The following is a 12,747-nucleotide window of genomic DNA, read 5'->3' as shown; positions in this document are numbered from 1 at the left end:
GAGGAACTGCAGCCCAGACCAGTCTCCAGCATGGCTTGAACCAGGAGATCTGCTCTTACTCCCACCTACCATGAGCAGAAAAGCTCTAATGATCTATTAAAAAAATTTAAAATCTTTTTATTCTGATTAATTTTCTAAAGACAGTGGCAGCCACCACAGGCTTTGACAAGCAGGCTGAAGTATAAACCTGTGCCAGACACAATCTGGGAATGTTTCCTTCCCGGAGGAGGTGGGGAGCGTGTCCCTTTGGGGACTCAGTGGAGCAGAGGATGTGCCAGGCTGCTTGGCAGGGGCAGGGCTGAGGCAATTCTGGGTTTGCAGAAGGGCTCCAAACCAGGGGAAACTTTGAAGCCTGACAGCGACGGCCACATGTAGCTGAGAGGTCTCTGAGGTGAGGCAAGAAATGATTAGTGGTTTCCATGATCTCACCTTTTGACTTAGCTGCCCTATTCAGCTTCTGTGACTGTTTACAAGGAGCCAGCCCTTGGAAACCTGCTCAATTTGAGGCAAGAAATGCATGCCTTGAATAGAAACCTGTCTTTCATGTCTTTTTAAAATGTTTTTGAGGTTCTAACTGGACTTCCTCTCCTCTGTTTTATCCAGTAAGCTGCACCTGCAAAAGGTAAAGCCATGATGTCTAAAAGGGGAAGGATATTTATTCTTCACCAGCTCACACCATGCTTTGGAGAGATGTCACTTTACTATTAGACAGAGACTTATTCATTAAAAAAATTCCCTAAGCAGTTGGCAAGAAGGATTACTATTTTTTTTTTCTATTTTTACTAAAAATCCCAAGTATATATTTGGAATAGCCCATACTCAAAATGTTAGTGGAATAAACTCTGAATGTGGATTTGCCAAGTTTCACATAGGTGTATTTACTGAATTTCAGCAGGGGTGTACTGACTTACATATCTAAAGTCTGGTTCCTCAAAATGAAAGTAAGATTTCCAGTTGTCTAATTATTTGGTTTCTACCAGTGAAGTTTTCAAAGCACCTACATCTCTGCTTCTGCACAGAAATCAAGCCTTAACAGCATTGAGACTGGTTCTTACCTCAGCCATAAGCCATATTTGGCTTCAGAGGATTCCCTGCCTGCCAGTTCCAGGTATATTTGCTCGAAACTTGTCCATTTTTAAAGAATTAAAAATGCTTCCTTTCATGTGCAATCAGATATAAAAATAGGCCGGTTGAAAGCAGTTGGACATCACGCTGTCATTCCAAGTGAAAATGCTGGCACTTCCCTCAGGAATGCAGTGACTCACATCCCCAGATAAGACAAGACCAAATAAATAATGACAATAACAAACCCAGGAGAGATAAACCCCAAAGCAGTGCTTTAAAACTTGTATTTAAGTCTCTGCCCATAGACCACTGACTTACCTGCAGCGTAAAACCCCGGGAATATTTTTTTTCCTTTGGTTGAGATGACTCAACCCTCACCTCCCACAGATGTACTCTAACCCTAACCATTAAAATTTACCATGTTCTGAAGTGGGGAAATTCTCATGTTAAAGGTATTTCACTTTGCATGGAACAACTAAATAGTATTTGGACATCTGAGAGTGTTTCAAAATTATGCTTAGCTGGTGTTCAGGGATATTAACCTTCCTCAGAGGGAGGTTGGCTGTCCCACACAGCACAGAGCAGCAGGTAGGTTGCAGGTGTTTCCAGCAGAGGAAGGTGTTTTTCTACTTCTTGCCCTAGTATTTGATCCACAAGCTCCATACTGGGCTTTTTAATCGACTGATTAAGAAAATCCTCTCAGAAAAATGTTGGGAGTAGGTGAGCAGATTTCATCTGCACTGGGGTGATAACAGCATCATCTTGTGCCTGTGAGCCTGTGACACTTTGTAGGCCCCCCAGGTGTCCTTTGGGAGTATCTGTGGGCTGCTGGCTGGGGAGCCCTGCCTGTGCTGCTGCAGTGCAAAGGATGAGCTCTACTTTTTGGAAAGAAAGTTGCCATGGCTGCCAAACTCAGCGTGGTGTTTATATGTGTTGGGCACAGCCTGAGCACATCCAGCTAACCAGTCACATTACAGACTGGGAGACATCCCAGTTTCTAAGCCCAGACGGATTGAAGGATACAGACATGTTCTGTTTGCTCTCTTCAGGCTTTAGGGCACTCTCAAGAGTGTGAAGCACTGAACACCAAATGCCTCAGAGCTCAGTGGTGCTGATATGGATTACATCCCTCTCCCTGATTTTTTTCCCCCCTGGAGGATTCTTGAACTTTCTTGACAAATGAAAGGCTTCCCAGTTTACTTTCAGGCTCTTTAGTCAAATGTTGATTCTGCTTTCATACCTGACTTGGGTTTTATTTCAAATGAATGCCATGCTAATGTTAAGGTTGACCTAAAAATTAGGTGTTAGAATGAGGAGCTTGAATCTTGCCAAGCACATTTTTGCTTTGCCCAACCACCTGATTGATAATAATTGTCAATGATTTTGACCAACTCAGCCCTTTGATTACCTATTTTCCTTAAGGATTTTAAACCACCCTTGTTCTTAATATGCTTTGTTCCTAAAGCCCTGTGGGAACCCCACAATATCACTGCCCTGCTAAAGGCAAGGCTGATCTAAAGGTTCTCTTTTTAACATGACTTTCCTGGCCTGAGCTCATACACACATTTGCTAATGTGAACAGCTGCTTTGCAAGTATCTTTGAGAGGAAGGTTAGTTCTGTGTTTCAAAAGTTCACAAGTCAAGCTGCACTGAAAGGCCTCTTTAACCCCAGCCTTAAGCATCCTCAGAATATCATTAGGAAGATTAGCAAAGCCTTTAGCACCCCACTGGATTTCCTTATGTATGGAAAGGCCTGGCAGATCAAAGGGAACGTTACTTCAAATAGCTTGTGACTTATCTTGTGCTTACCCTAGCACCACTGACCTCTCAATCATCATATTTTCTCCCAGTAGGAATTGCTTTTAAGGACAACAGTTTATCCTCCGAGATCCTTGTTTTGACCCTTTCAGCTTTCCCAACGTTCCTTACTAAAATGTGCAATTAAAGGAAATAACAAACCAAACAGATAAAATGTGTGCAAATTAAGGAACTATTTGCACATCGTACCTTCTACTTGGTTCTGCTAATGAAGTGACTAAGAATTGGAGTAAAATCATGTTTATTCTTTACAGATTTGTCTTGTACTTGGCAGAGGCTCTTCACAAACACTGAGGTCAGTGATATTTGACCTCCTTTGGCATTTTCCAACTAGGATGTGAATGACTAAAGAAGGCTAAAAGGTTAGTCCCTGTTCTGCAGTCTCCATATGAGGGTGGGTATGGACCTTTACACCCACACAGAGACCCCAGCTGAGTGTTTTCCAGCTGCAAGCCCACCCACATGGACTGACTGCAAGCATAGGTGCCTGTTTCATAAATATACTTTTCATAAAACTGTATTATTCATCAGCTTAGGGTATTAATCACTTTATATTTAAATTTCCTTCAGGGGCTTGTTATTTATTCTGTAGGTGTGTTTTAGCATGTTGTAATATGAAATTCACTTTCATTTAATCAGCTTAAAATATTTTCAGGTTTATTACTTACACTTAAATCTAGATTGAGATATATTTGCAATAATCAAGGAACATGGACTTGTAAATAAGATATTTGACCTTTACCTTTTTCAAAATTACAACACTGGTAACTCCTGCCTAAATGAGTCATCTGAAGAATTAAAAGTCAGGTACAAAGCTGCTACTCCAACATATCTATTTCAGTTAAGCATCAGCTGCTATTTCCATTCTAAATCCCATTTTCATGGCTATATAATTTGATGTTTTCAATTATATGGGGTTTAAACTTCCCTTAGTAATCTTAACTTCACAAATAAGCATGGCAATTCGAAGTTAAATGACTGTGGTTCAAAAACTGTCATTTAACAATAAATGGATAAGATTTGTGTTCTAAGATTTGGGTACAAATGATGAAAAGGAGCATAATAAAATTATGGTTTAGATCAGTTCACTTTGGAGGTAATGACTGTGGCATTTAACAGCATATTAAACTAAGTATTTTGATACTTCCATTCCACTTCTTTTTTAATTAACTTTCAAACACTGCACACTTCCTACAGCTGGAAAATGTATCATCTAACAGATATCATCTCTCATTGTCAGACAAACAAGGCATGTAAATAACCCAGTGCTAATTAGCTGCAATTAGAATCGGTATCAGACAAAGAAAACATAGTTTTCATACAGTGATCCAGAATAATTTGAGTCAGAACCAGGGATATTTCTAAAAAATGGGAACAATGTAATCCCAAATTCTGTCTCATCTAACTCAGTGGTAGCTGCCTTCTAACCCCAATAATGTGCCCTTCATATTCTGCTGTCATGTAGATACTAAATTTTTCAAAACTCCAGTGACATACAAAACTCTAGAGAGAAAGTCATTAAACCCTCTTGTTTTCAAGAAGATAAATTCCAACTATTAGAGTCTAATGATCTAAGAGGATTTGTGCATAATAAGGGGAAAATGAGTTGTCATATGAGAATTTTATGTGTTTGTCTCTGTGGTTCCCAGAGACACAAATCAGAATCCAAGCTGATGTACCTGTGAGGTTGGTGCTTATAAAGGCTGATGAGATGATTATTATACAATCTGAAAGTAGAACCTCTTAATTTTGCCTCATATGCTAACGTGGGAATGTCACACCACAAATTTCTCTTCTTTTGATTTCAATTTTTTTTTTTTTCCTGAAGAGTACAGTCACAAGTGCCTGGGCATGGCATGACATAGCTGATCCCAGCCAAACTGTAGCATCGTTGGCATCTAAGGTCAAGGTCTTCCTATAGTAATGCCAATTTTTTCACCTGTTCTCCTGATGTATATTTGTAATCTCTTGCATCTCTCTGGCTGCAGATACGGGGGAAAACTAGAAAACTTTGGTCTCTTGAATTCAATACTCATCCCTTTTCAGGTACAACCTTAATGATCCAGGTATATTGTGGCAGGTTTTCTGCCTGGGGTGGAAGCAGAAGAGATTAGATCCCCTTCACTCAACTTTATTTGGTGCTGAGCCCCTCTCTAAATTTTGCCTGGGCAGCCCAGGCTTCTCCTGGCCACAGATGAGCAGCACAGCCCCTTCCACATGTGCAGGGGATTCCTTCCCAGGGATGCTGCATTCCTTCTGCATTCCCATCTGTGATGGCTGTCCTGAGGGAGCTGAGGACACTTCCAGCAGTGTTGTTTGCTGCCATCCTGTTTTCCTACAAAGGGGAATCCCAAACCCGGGTTGGCCGCTTCCCTTTTCCCTCCTGCCGCCTTCATTCACCTCTCTGCTGCAAAGAGAAACCCCCAGGAGAGGCAGAGATCCAGCTGCACTGATGTATTTGGGGTGGAGGGGGAAATTTCTGTCCTAAAAGGCTCCAAAGCTACTCCTACACAGACACTGGGACTTCCCCCAAAACCTGTGGGGCAGAGCAGGGAAGGAGATGAGTGATGCTGGCGTGGAGCTGATGAGCCTCCTTCTGCACTGGAGGGAAAAGAGCTGTGTGGTGGGCTCCAATCACATGCCATTAGCATTCATAAACCTCATTTCCTGCCAGGAACAGCCACTCAGCACTGAGAAATCATAATTTCACAGTAGATTGCCATGCAAGTTGAAATAAATCCCCGAGGCAGTGCGCCACATGCTCTGTCCTGAAGCATGGCAGGCAGCCCCCAGGAAGCCTGAACACTTTGCCTTGAGTGGTCTTTTTATATGCATAAATGCCTTTTTTAAATCTATGTTTATGTATATATATATATATATGTAAATGGGTGTATATGAGAAGTAGATAAGTACCTTGGGAATATAATTCCCCATGAATGACAGCTATTATTAGAAAGAAATATGAGACTCTATTTCACTCTGTACCATCTGTGTTAAAAAGCAGCTTTAAGGCTCTAGGAACACTAAAAAAGCTGGCAGTGCACTTTTCTTAACTCTGCTGCCTGCAGAGAGAAAATTAGGAAAGGCTCCCCAATACTGAGCAATTGAATGTGTTTACCAGAAGTAACCATCAGTGACATACAATTCTGCTTTGGATTCTGTAAAAAAGGCTGCATAAATATCTGTCTTATCATTTACTGTCCATCTTTCCCGTGCACTTATTATTTATAAGTATTTTAACACACCCAGCATGGTCTTGCCATTGTGTTTCCAACAGTATTTTGAGCAGATAAGCTGTTTCCTTACTGATGTCTATATTTTGCTGAGTCAAATCTTTGCACTCAATTGCAGTGAACTCCTAAAAGTAATGGTGAAAGTTTGGCATTCTTAGGCTTTCACTTTTCATTTTTCTTCCAGGCTCGGAAAACAAGAAGTAGTTTTCCCAAATAAATCTTTTCTACAGGGCATCTTTGCTCAGGGAGCTTTGTAAACATGGCTTGTAGGGAGAAACAGCACAGGGCTGAGTTTAAGGCGTCAAAATCCACAATAAAATTAAATAGTTGGGAAGATGGATGCATTTCAGAAGATGTAAGAGCCAATAATGCCTTCTGCCTGCACTGAAACTGGTAACACATGTTTTTCCTTGTTGTAGCCCTGCACAGAACCAAACAGAAGAAAATACTCTCACAAAATAATCTGGTAGAAGGACTAGACTCTGATTGTTATTGATGGACCTGGGACCAGCCTTTCATACCACTGCATATTATTCTTCTAAACCAGCATTAAATCACACATTCAGGGTCAAAGACCTCCCTCTTAGGCAGTTATGTAGCTGGTATGATTTGTTTCCACTCTATAGATTGTTCATGTATTTAAATTCAGAGCTGATCTCACCAAGCTTAGTGTGCCCTAATTCATCTGTGTGGTGACTGTTTACTTTAAATCATAGTGAATAGCACCTCTTGGTGTGTAACTGTGTCTGAGAGCCAAGGTTGGATGTGAAACTTAATTTTTATCATTCTGGTAGCAACAGCTGTGAATTGTTCAGTGTATGCTGCTCTGTCAAAGATGTGGTGCTTTATTCTCTTTTTAAACTTTTTTTGACTAGACCTGATTTTTTCTTGTCCAAGGTACCTTTTCCAATCTACTTCTCCACGATGCAATTCATGAAAACAATATTAAGGGGTAAACCTGGATGCTTTCTTTGACTACACAGCCTGTGAGCACGAGGAGGGCACACAGATAGATCACCAAAGTGAAAACAGAGACAGGAGTTCGTGCTGTAAAAGTGGCAGGTGCATTGCAGGGCCACAAAGGGAAACTGCCACAAACACAGTGGCTGAAACAGAGAGGGCTGCAATAATCTCGTATTTATTTTAATAGTGTTTGTTTCTCTGCTCAAACAACTCCCTGGGTTATTTTGACCTCAAGTGCTCACTCCAAAAAGGCGTTTATCTGTAAACACCACCTGCCTGGTGGAGCACATCACGAGCCACCACTGCCACTGGATTGCTTCCTTATCACCCATAATGGGAAAGTCTGATTGCCTGCACAGCCAGCCCCTGGGCTGCCAGGCTCTGCAGATGGCAGACACATGTGTGCACAACATTCCCATTTTACAGCTCTGATCAGAACAGTCAATAACATGAAGGCTTTCCCAGCTCTGTCACTGTCCTGGTAAAACATTGGCTCTTTTTAGTTGCTGGTTTATCTCTACCCCTGTAATTGCCAGATGACATTGTTTTTAAATATTTGCACTTCGTTTTGGCATTGTTTAGCAGTTGGCCCACCTATTGGATTTTCCTGGAGCCAATATTTTCTCCGTGTTATCTTATGCTTTAATTTATTAGCTTCCCTCCTTAGGGAAGAATCAGCTTTCATCTTATCTTATCTGCTATTGTGTTTGTAGTGAAAGTAACTTCTCCAGTGCAATTCCTTATTTTCTGGCTCTCTGTGGGTAGGTGGTAAACTCAGAGGTAAAATCAGCCCTTCCCCTTATGGGTACCTCAGGGGTGCCCAGTCTCCTCATGTAAAGGCATGTGCACAGAGACACTGCTGTGCACCTCAGGAGGTGGGAGCAGCAGCAAACCTGCACTTCACACCATGCAGCACTATGGGATCACTGTGCACTGTTTCTCCCTGTTTATCACCTGAACATTCATGCATCTTGTCCAAGGATATTTAAAACTGGTGAGGACAGAACTGGATTACCACAAAACTAGCTTTTTTTTATTGTCCTCGTTTGGAATAGGAAAATGGTTGGACCTCTTCGGGGATTGAAGAAGGAGAGATACAAAACTCTTCAGATGGCAAAATATGCAGAGCTCAGCCTTGGTTTTTTTTAACAGAATAACTCATATTTTCTATCAAATATTTTCAAATCTTTTTTTATCTCTTTTGGCTCTTGAAATACAGCTCCCATAAAATCGCAACTTCAGGCATTAAAAAGAAAAGCTTTACCTATTTCCTTATTTGTTCAAACACCCATTCGGGTGTCAAATACAGAAGAGGGTTTTCTTTTATTTCTGTTCAGAAAGTCCATGTAGGCTTCAACCCACAGCAATTTCCACAAGTTTCATGGCATAAAAATATAAGGGAAGTGATCAGCCTGAAGGTCTGCCTACCTCAGAGCACTCCCTCTGGCAGCATCTGCAGGCAAAGAGCAAGAACAGAACAAGCACAGATGATTTCCCCACTCGAGCTCTCCCAGCTTCTGACTGCTCTCAGCTTCAGATGTGGTTTCCATGATTTAATAACCCTCAGTGGGTTTCTGTTCCGTGAACTTGTCCAATTACCTCTCAAACCGCTGCAAACCTTTAGCATCTACAATGCCATCATTCATGACTTTACAGACCTTGTCATTACCCCTGTCAGCTGCCTCTCTTCTGGGAGAGTCCTCCTGGATTCGGTGGCTTCCCATGTGGGAGCTGAGAATGATTGCCAATGATTGCCACTTTGTCATTCCTCAAATCCCTGCCAGCTTCACAAAGGAGAAATGTCACAGGTGGCCAGAGCAGTAGGTCATCCAGCAATTTTCCCAAGGGAATTACTGTGTGCTGGAAACGGGAGATATATGATTATATTACATGGATATGATCAATTCAGAAAAATCCTCAAGCAACTTTTTATCAAGTTCCCTGGGTCCTTCATTATATAATGATTAGACTATGAATTTTGGACTTTGGATTGCCATTACATGAAGACCTCAGCCATCAGAGGAATTATACATTTTGGGATGTACAGTGTTTACAGCATTGAAAGTTCTAGAAAATTATTTTTTACAATTCAAGTGTTTAAAGAGCTTTTTGGTTATTGAACCCAATAGAGGGGTCGTTCCCAGAGAATAATATCTACTTTTTACTATAGTTCTGCTAAGAGCTTGTAAGGAGTACCACCAGTATAACTGCATGCAGGAGCAAACAAATTAATTAAAGTAGGAGTTGCCAGAGCACATAATGGTTCTGTCTCCTTGACCACATGCCACTCTGTAGAGATATGAAGAATCTAACTGCCCAAGGGCTCATTTACACTTCAGTGATAATTATTTACACAACCAAATGGTATTCTGATTGTCTTACTGAGGATTTTGAATATCATAATTATAGTCCCAGGTTTAAAGATGGAACTAAAATCAAATTAGCTTTTTGTGATCAGGTCCCTTTACACTAAACAGAGTAGAAAAATGGCTAAGTTGAGGTGCCTAATCATGGTTAATTTTTTTCATTTCTTTTTTGCTGTCTGCAAGCAACATTTTCTGTTTAAAATGCAAACACAATAAAGAAAATAAAGTCAGGAGGAAGGAAACGTGTATATCTTTGTCTCCTTTGCATTGCCACAGTAAATGCAATGTGATAGTTTCAGCACCCACAAAACTACATGAGTTTTGCTGCTGACAGTATGATCACTCTTTTTTATGGGAGAAAAACAGGAGCTTTTGCCTATGTTAAGATTTCATTTTCTTAATCTCGTTCACTGGCTGGTACCAGACTCCCCAAATAGGACATTTTTCTTTTCAAGCCATGCATGGATGTATATTCTGATTCTGCCATTAAACTTAATGGAAAAAAAATTTGACCTGACCATGTCAGCACATTTTTATGAGTAAAACCCCAGAGTCTCTTATTTGAACTCCTGGTAGCTCGTGAGTTTATATGCAGCTTTGCTAAGAGCTTTTATATAAGTGAATGTACTTTAAAACAGTATTTGTCAGAATTCTATATTATTACATTTTTCCAATTCTGTTGATTTATATGTAATCTTCTCATTTCCTCCCTCTGGCCTGTAAAAATGATCCTCACTGCTGTGCTGTTCATACAGCAAAAACTGGCCAACTTTACTTCAAATGGCTGTTTGAGTGACTCTATCCTGAGAGTGTCCACATGCCAAAAATTCTCTCAGTAATTATTTCTGTCTCCTAAATCTTCCTTCCCTCCTTTTTCCACTCCATGGAACCTCTTTCTTGACCTATATATGTGCCCTGTTTTAGCAGTTTCTTTATATACTGTGGTTGCTCTCAACCACAGTATATTTTCTTCTGTATAACAAATTGCAGGTAACAAATACATAGAGCTGTTAAAATTACTCCAGCACCAAGAACCAGACTCATTCAGTTTTCCTGCTTCTCCCAGCTTGTGCAATAACAGCCATGGGTCAAACTCATGACAGTGTTATGCACACAGGGTACCTTGTTTTTACTGAGAAAAATTCTAAAATACAGTTTTCTGACCCTTAAATGGAAGTGCATTTTCATATTAAAATTAAAATTCTGCAGTTTGTTTAAACCCATTCTTTCAAAGTTACTTTTTTTCTGAAGTTTAACCCCCAAAGTTATAAATTCTTTAAGTTATAATCATAGAATCACAGAATGGTTTGGGTTGGAAGGGACCTTAAAAACCAACATCTAGTTTCAACATCTCTGCCATGGGAAGGGTCACCTTAGAAACTGGATTCCTATATTTTATAAAGACTTGTAGTTTCGTTGCACTTTTCTACATTTATATTTCAAAACAAAAGCAGTTCCCAAAAAACAGTAGCAAGTGAGTTAAAAACCATAACTCCTCCAAGCACATTAAAACATCAAGATCAATTTTTAAAATAATTGGCCTTTTTCTGTGCAGGTCTGCTTATTACATTTATTACCATAAATTACATTTACTGTATCTCCCTACATTTCCAGTTCCCATATTTATTTGAGTACTTTCATCCTGGTTCCTTTGCAGGAGGTATCCACAGTCTCCAGAGAGCTTGAAGGCCCCATAAGTAGTAAGTACTCACTGTGTAAGTTCTTAGGTTGCTCTGGCCCCTGCCCTAAAGTGCTCAAAGGGAATAATAATGCAGTATTTAGGAGTGGCACCCCAGAGCTATGTATTTTGGTGCTTCATATGATCCTGAGTGAGTGACCCCACAGACTTAGATGACTTCCATTGCCTGAGGGACATCTTTCAAGGCACAGATGCCTGTTCATTGAGCAGCAGTTTGGCAGCTCACCTATGGCCAATGTCTTCATCTTCTCATTTCACACCCGTCTGAGTCCGTGGAGAATAGAACTTTATTTACACAGCTCTAAGATTCTCTGACAACCTGCTCCTCCAAGACAACTCCTTCTTAACTGGGTGTGGTGTGGCTTTTCTGTGCCCAATGGCTCTATTTGTCACTTTGCAGCCTGACTGAAAAAGGTCCTCGAACCTCTTAATGAGCACTTTGTCTGGGCTTCCTGTCTCCTCTGTCACACAATGACTGATTACTAATTTCCAGCTATGAATAATTTACATTACATCCTACTCCTTAACCCAAAGGGTGTTTCCTTGAATTTATGTGCTTTAGATTTCTGCAGACACCTTCATGCTCCTGCAAAGGCTTCATTGAACATCTGCCTGAAATAAACAGCAATTTGCCCAGCAAATATTTTTAAATATTTTACATTAGTCGTCGAAACAGAGAAATTTATCTCTGAGTGTTCTGCTAATTCTAATGTGTCAGATTGTTCTTTTTCTTATGTAGGATTCTAAAAATTTCTAGTTTTCCAAGAAGCTGCACAGCTGCACTTCCACACACACACCAGTTCTTGCCTAATCCTCTAGACTTCCCTCCGAATCTCTTCGCAGGTTCTGGATTATGATTATTGCAATAGAAGCTTTGGCTGCTACCAGCCAACCTGCTTATTTCATTATGCTTTTTATCACAATCATTTCTAGTGATCTGGGCTGACTATGAGAGCCCAAGGGGATGTTTTTCCAAACATGTAATTATTCTCAGTTTGCCACTTCAGTTGCCAGGACTAAACCCCCGACCAGTCTCTTGATTAGTTAGAATTAGAGCCTGTGGCTCTGTGCTGTTGATCTCTCTTCCCTGCCTGACCTAAATTCCATTGTACACCTGCCATTATGCATTTGCTTAAACCTGGAACAAACTCTGGTACTTGATGTCCTGCCAGTCTCGGTTTTTAATTTGGGGAGCTGACTGGGTACGGTAATTTGTCTCTGCATCAACTTGTGGACCTGCCACAGGACTTCCCTGCACGTGCCCCTGAGCCAACAAAGCTCCCTGGGGTGCAGGGCCATGCAGGGCACCTCGGAGGGTGCAGCCTTTGCCCCTCATTCCTCACGTGTGCAACCCCCCTGGCTGCTTCCAACAGGGCTGCTCCCAGCTGGCACTGCCTGAGCAGGGAAGTCCGAGGGCATAAAAGGAGCACAGGCCTCAGAGAGAAGCTGTGGGTTAAAAGAAAAAAGAACAAAACCCACCATGGAACAAACACCTTCTGTAGAAATCATGTTTTAAAGAGACCAATGTAGCTGAAAGTAAAAAGAAGTTTCTTGGGGTAAATAGGCTCGCTGGCTTTATGTAGTTGTGCCTGCAAATCCTGGA

This window comes from Manacus candei, unplaced genomic scaffold (genome assembly GCF_025592945.1).
Source record: "Manacus candei isolate 608988 ecotype Guabito, Panama unplaced genomic scaffold, ASM2559294v1 h1tg000050l, whole genome shotgun sequence".
NCBI classification, from domain to species: domain Eukaryota; kingdom Metazoa; phylum Chordata; class Aves; order Passeriformes; family Pipridae; genus Manacus; species Manacus candei.
The sequence above is the reverse complement of the archived record's forward strand: the minus strand, read 5'-3'. Positions refer to the sequence as shown.